Raw genomic sequence first — 7,935 nt, forward strand, 5'->3', positions numbered from 1 at the left:
TCATTATCTGCTTCCTGTCTCTCCTTTTAAAGGGAAGTTTACCTGCCCTTTGATGTCCTCCAATAAGTGCAGCTCAAAGGAGACCATTTCAAATTCATTAAGGACAACCCCCCCCCCCCTTCCCCCCAAACCACCCACCCACCCTTTCTTTCTTTCTCTCTCCACCATACAGATGGATCAAGGATACATACACCCACGAGTGGTAGGTAAGAGTGGTAGGTAAGAGGTTATAACTGGGGTCGAGGAAGACCTCCTCCTTCAGGCCCGACTTAGAAACAACTTTGCAGTTAATTAAGCTTTTACCAAATAGCCCCATTTGGAAAATGGGGACCGAATTGTACGTGAGTTGTACGCCTTACAGTGATTGACACAATAAAATACAATACACTTTCCGAACTAGCGTGTCGATAAAAATCATAGCAGTTCTAATAGCAACTCATATGGGTATGCGAACTAACGTTTTATCATAATTCTTGAGTTTTGAATCACCCAATTTAATCCTGCATGAGTTTAGTCAGTATTTTGTAAATTCTATAAAAGTACATTATTAAGTAAATAAATCAATAATAATCCAAAAAACTCACTATACTTGTGTCGTGGTAGCTAAGTTAGTTTCTACTGAACTTCAAAGTGTGGTATTCACGAGCTCAAGCGCAGCTCATGGGTTGAGCGGTTTTACTGGCAAACAAGTGTGAACCTCCGCTTTTTGGTTCTCCCTAGTACTAGCTTAGATTGAAAAGAGCCTTGGCCGATGATCACAATGTCAGTTTCATTGTCCGTCTGTGCAAGGGCATGTCTCTTGACTTCCGCTCATAAGGGGGCTTTTAAACCTTGAAAAGTAATTTTAATTCTTAAAGATTATATTACAGTTGGGTACAGAATCGATTTCGGGTTTGTGGCTTCTGTAAAACTACAATATATAGAAAGACAAATAAACAGGTAAGCAATACCTCAAAAGACTGATTACCAATGTAAAAGTCAATTCACCTCGCCAAAATGGTAATATGGTGGGATATGGAGAAAAGTGCTAAGGCTAGACTAATGTAAAACGCAATTATACAGTCTAAAGAACATAATTACACGAAGACTTGGCAAAGACTAAATACCTGAGTACTGTACTCTGAGTGTGACAGTAAAAGCATATAGAAGTCCTATATCCATTTAGTTAAGAGTGGTTAGTTATTTACAAGTCGAAATCACAGCCAATGTAACCAATGGAATGTAATGACACCTAATTGTAAAACAGATGTTCAGTCAATCATTACGACTAGGCTCAACAACTATAGTGGTGGGGAATTCACTGTTTGTAGCACATGGAAAGAGAAACATATATACTATATATATATATATATATATATATATATATATATATATATATATATATATATAATATTTATATAAGATATTTATATATAAATATATATATATATATATATATATATATATATATATATATATATATATATATATATATATATATATATATATATATATATAAGGCAGCATACATGTGTACGTCTGTGTGTCTGTGTATGCGCTTGTATGTATGTACGTACACCTTAACGCTTTCTGGATAGTCTGTTCAGTAGAAAGTTTTTAATGAAAGCTTTTACACTTGTGGCGATTAATGAAGACTACGCTTCCAATTTTTTCATCTTTTTTTCTTATACTCACCACTAAACCTCTGGAGGAAAAGTAACAAAGACTGTTGCTATACTGTAAAATTAATCACTCTTCTGCCTATAGCTGTTTCAGCCCCGGTAATGCTACTTCAGGATAAGACTAACTGCAATACTGGTGGTGGTTTGGTTCAGATGTACCTGACTTACGCCTTGCTTATGAGAGACCCCGTCAACATGTGTTTAACTGCAGAAGGGTGTAAGATTACGGTGGCGTATAAGGACTGGTACGGACGTAAAAGAAAAAAATAAATATAAAAATAAGTGGAAATTCACGAAGAAATGTTACTCATTGAGACAGGCTGCGGGGCGATCGTCCGTATGAAGGCGCCATATGCATACAAACATACACATTCATATATATATATATATATGTGTGTGTGTGTGTGTGTTTGTGTATGTATGTGCGTGTGTGTGTGTACAGACTGATAAAGAGATAGACAGACTGATAGGTGGTTAGATAGACAGATAGATAGTGTGAGTATGTGCGCACACAGTATTGCGTGGGTATGTATAATCGCCATCTAAATGAACTTGTTTGCAAATAATCTGCAACTATAAACAAGGAAAACTTAAAGTAAATTATTCGGACTTGTGGGAAATCGTTCGAAATAAATCTGGAAAGATAATACGCCTCGCGAATCTCAAAGGTACGGAACAAACCGCGACATTAAAATGTTTCGTCATAATATTTCCTCTCGTTCTTCTGACCTGAACCAGTACCGGTGTAGCAGAAGAGTTACATAATACATTACCGCATTTATTTTGCCGCGATCGAAATCACGGGTTTAATATGAAGTTGTTGCTCGATCGTGGAAACCACCACAGTTATTCAACTGTACCGCTTCATTTCTAAGAAAGCAGTGGAAGGCAACGGAGCGAAGACAAAAATATTACGTAATACTGGGAAAGCGTTATGAGCTGACAGGAGCAAAGAAATAACAGAAAAACAAGAAAATAATAGCAACGCTGGAAAAAGTACAATCGGAGCTAGTCCCCTCTCTCCCACCCAGCTATCACTCCCCTCCCCCAAAACAACACACTTCACCCGGCAATTACACGCAGTATGCAAACACTCCTTAACTGTATCCTCTGAACTGTAGTGAGGAAGAAATAAAAAAAAAAAAAGAAGTGAAGCCTGAAGAAGAACGAGGGGAGGAATAATCGAGAACAATAGTTGATTACTCAGGCTGCGTTACCTGGGTAATGGTAACCATAATGTCCCGTATACCTGTTCACGTAACTGTAAGCCAAAAAATACTATTGTGTTACTGAAGACGTAAAGTCAAAGAGGCGTTGTAACTGTCACAGAGGACACGCCGTTCCACAAAGGCAAAAAGGGAAGAAATCGGTTGAAAATATCAATTCCGATTAACTGGAATGTTTCCTTACAAGTATTCCCAGGTCACTGTTGTTACGAGCAAGACTGTAAATGTACAGGGGCGTACAAGTGTCTTATTATATCTTTCTTAGAACTCTGAGTATAAGTTGAGGATTTCCGTGGATAGCACACACACACACACACACACACACACACACACACACATATATATATATATATATATATATATATATATATATATATATATATATATATATATATATATATATATATACACATACATACATACACACATATACTGTATATATGAATATATTATACACACACACACACACACACACACACATATATATATATATATATATATATATATATATATATATATATGTGTGTGTGTGTGTGTGTGTGTGTGTGTGTGTACGGGTTATTTGTGACTTTGCAAGCGTGATTCTATATTCACAAATGTCAAGCCACAAATATCACTTATTATCGAAACCAACACATACACACACACACACATATATATATATATATATATATATATATATATATATATATATATATATATATATATATATATATATGTGTGTGTGTGTGTGTGTGTGTATGTATGTATGTATGAATTTATGTATACAGACACAACGGACGTCTGTTCACGAGCCTTCTCGATAAATGAATGCGAGAACGAATTAGCTAAAAATACTTTTTAAAAGTTCCCCGTTGTATAATGAAAGCAGAAGTTGAATATATGCTACTCTCGCTAAAGCTGTCTTCAAATCCTGATTTGAAATACTGTAACGGTAGCTTAAATAGTGCAGGCATAATGTTCAAGAGTTATATATGCAACTGCATTATATATATATATATATATATATATATATATATATATATATATATATATATATATATATATATACTAAAAGGACCCTCATTCAAACTGGATGGTATCTAATGAGGTCCTGTTAGTAATTCTACTAATGCAGAGAAGAATTGTGTATGCGATAAAGTTAATATATATATATACATATATATATATGTATTATATACATGTATATATATATGCATACATTCATACATACATACAAAAAACACATATTTATAAATATATGTATATATATTGGTTTCGATGACTAGCGATATTTGTGGCTCAAAATTGTGATTATAAAAACTCAAGCGTGTAAAGTGACACACACACACACACAGACATATATATATATATATATATATATATATATATATATATATATATATATATATATATATATATATATATATATATATATATATACATAACAGAGAGAGAGAGAGAGAGAGAGAGAGAGAGAGAGAGAGAGAGAGAGAGAGAGACTCTACAAATGAACCAAGATAAAGAAAAAAAAAGAAAAACGGCGTCTCCGCAAGTGACAGCTGGAGATTTGCGTGACGGAACCCATTAAATCTTCCACGCCGTTGTAAAATGATCATATTTTGCAGCTAGCACACTGTTGGCTAAATACAATGGTATCGATACCACAAAGGCCACGATTTAGGACGCCATTCTAACCGGGCGAATATTTATGATTGGCGGTGGCATGCGGAGGAGGGTAAAGGAGGTAGTAAGCGCCCCCGCCCTCCCCTCTACCCCAAGGGGGCATTAGTGTACCCAATATGCTCGCATACATATATCTGGTATGTCACAAAGGCCGTTACTGTATTGTGGATATATTCGCGGTTGACCATAATCATGGCAGAGAGATACGCGTGTTCCGGCGAGTGACGGGAGTTTGATCATTCGGTTCCCCGTGCTTTAGTGCCATAGTTACCCGTCCTGCAAATGACAACGACAAATGCACTTCCTAAAAGGCCCCTTTGATTAAAACGAACGGAAGTTGTTCTTTTTAGCGTTTCTTCCGAATAGGATGTGAAGTTTTATTTTTCACATGTTAAAGGTGCAATATGCTGCTAGTACTTGAATAAAAGAAATCTGTAAATATAAAAAAAATGGAAAATAATGTCTTCCAACCTTTACTGGACTACTGAGAAACAGATTAAAAAGGCCACTAGAATAATGCCGGCAGGTTTTACTGGACTTTCTTTCACTAAAGCAATAAAAATGCAAAATTAATGTCGACTTTAAGTTTATTTTACTTTTATGTATTGTCCAAAGGAGGTTGGGCAGTCTCATGGATACAAGATAACTGGGGATAGTCAAGGGTGGTCTTAATCCTGAAGGACGAGGTAATCCATTTTTTTAATAGATTGAAGATTGTATTTAAAAGCAAACAAGTAAGAAATGCGCCGAAGTTTCTTCGGCGCAATAGAGTTTTCTGTACAGTGCATAATCAAGGCCACCGAAAATAGATCTATCTTAAGGTGGTCTCGGTATAATGCTGTATGAGCAGCGGCCCATGAAACTCTCAGCCGGCCGTGGTGGCCTGTTTTGTTGCATTGCCAGAAGCACGATTATGGCTAACTTTAACCTTAAATAAAATAAAAACTACTGAGGCTAGAGGGCTGCAATTTGGTATGTTTGATGATTGGAGGGTGGATGAGCAACATACCAATTTGCAGCCCTCTAGACTCAGTAGTTTTTAAGATCTGAAGGCGGGCAGAAAAGGTGCGGACAGAAAAAAGTGCGGACGGACAGACAAAGCCGGCACAATAGTTTTCTTTTCAGAAAACTAAAACCCGGAGACGATGACATGTCACAATGCCACTTCTCCCGGGTGTAGGGTGCCGCATATAATGTTCCTCTCAGGGTACACTGTACACAGTATTAATAGTTATTTGCAGAGTCACTTTTACTTTCGTCAGTTCTCTTTGGTTTATTCCCACCTAGCTGTCCACCTTCTCCAGTAATTTGACCTCGATATTTTCGCCTGTTTTCCGATGACCTCTGTTCTTATGATACCGGTTTGGCATAAGTTAACAAATCGTAAAGGGACAAACCATTTCTGCAGAGCCATATCAGAGTGTAGAAATGTGACTCATTGGTCTAGATAAGCTCATTCATAATAAGAGTAAATAATAAAGAATGAACTATTCAAATGAAAAACCAAGTAACTAATTTGGGTCTTAGCCCAAAGGTGGGCAACGCATTCGGGCAACATTGACTGTGGGAGGACAGCAGAAAAAAAAAAAAACCACAAACTAGCAAATAAATGGAGGAAGGGGTCCAAGTGCCGCCTTTATGGAAGCCCACGTGGGAGTAGAATTAGATATACCAGCCATCCTTGTGTCCTACGCCTTCTCCATAAGGACTTAAGAGGCTCCGGAGAGAGGGGTAGGTTGGGGGGGGGGCAGTGCCTTTAGAATTAGGCGGACGAAGAATTCTTACCAGCACTGAATGGTTTGTTTTAGTGACCTTTCAGATATGAGAGAGAGAGAGAGAGAGAGAGAGAGAGAGAGAGAGAGAGAGAGAGAGAGAGAGAGGCATTAAGCCGTCCTGAAGAATTATGAATGCGATGGTAAAGGAACTGATTAATAATTACTCAAGAACCAAAACATGAAAGTTAGGCAATAAATGGTGTTAGTTATGTTAAATATAAAACACACGATACGTATACTATTTCTTATCACTGTTCAATGTACCTGTACAGCACAAAAAATATACTATCTTGTTACTTGTTTTGGCAGAGCAATGCATTCTATTCCAGCACTAATTTCGAATACTTTTTTGGTGTTAATTATATTAAAATACATTCTGTCTTTTAAAACTTGCCCACAGACCTCCATATATATATATATACATACATATATATATATATATATATATATATATATATATATATATATATATATATATATATATATATATAATATATATATAATATACATTGCTATATATACAGACCAGTCTAAATTGTTCTCACTCCCAACATTAAAAAAAAAAAAAATTCAGTTTACATGAGAAGATACTGAAGTACCTGTAAAAATCTACTTCCCTTCGTCTTTTGCACTGGCTTCGCTGCTCCAACATGCTGTTATCACCTTACTTTATAACCATACTGTTGGTCACATTTGCTTTGAACTTTCTCCTCTTGCAAGTACTTATAAACTATTCCACTAGTTTTTGCAGCTTCTCTTCACTATCCTCAACCAGCGCTGCAGCATCTGCAAACATCAACCATTCCACAATGGATTCGCCTTCCTTTTTCTCTTCGCACAACTTTGGATCGTCATTTTTCTGACTTTTTTTTACATTACTCCTTCCATAAAGATATTAAAACAGCTAAGGAGACATGACACACCCCTATCTCATATATATTTACACCAGTGAGTTACTCTCCCTTCTACACATCCTAAACCATTTCACTTCCGTCGTAAAACTTTAATAGCTCTCTCTCTCAACAGCTTATCTTCTATACCAAACATTCTCAACACCCTCCTTATTCATTCTGTCATGAGTTTTCTAACATTTACGTAAGCCACATGGAGACTGTTTTGCCTTTACTTTCAAATTTTTCACATAAATGCATAACTAAGTCTTGATCCGCATACCCTCTTTCAATTTTAAAATCCTACCATACACTGACCTTACTGTCCTAAGTACTGTTGAGTCCTTACTTCTTAGAGTCTTGTCTGTCATCTTCAGACATTTGTAAAAGAGCTATTATTCCTCTCTCCCATTAATCATAATCTTGCATACTATTTTACTCAATTTGCATTTGCAATAATCCAGCTCCATTCAAAACACAGTTACACAGGACCCTTTCCATCCTCATTTGCTACAGAAACTCCGTACCTTCTGATGGTACAATCTGTTTCTCTGTCACCCACCCTAGCGTTCAATTCATTAAGCATAACCACCCTTTCATGTTCTCAAAACCCAGCCAAGCAGAAACACTCTTCCAAAAATACTCGGTTTCATTCTCATCTTTTTTCCATTTCTGAACTAAATACATAGACTATTAATATTCTTTCTTCTTCCATACC

The sequence above is a fragment of the Macrobrachium rosenbergii genome, chromosome 44, assembly GCF_040412425.1.
Source record: "Macrobrachium rosenbergii isolate ZJJX-2024 chromosome 44, ASM4041242v1, whole genome shotgun sequence".
NCBI lineage: Eukaryota > Metazoa > Arthropoda > Malacostraca > Decapoda > Palaemonidae > Macrobrachium > Macrobrachium rosenbergii.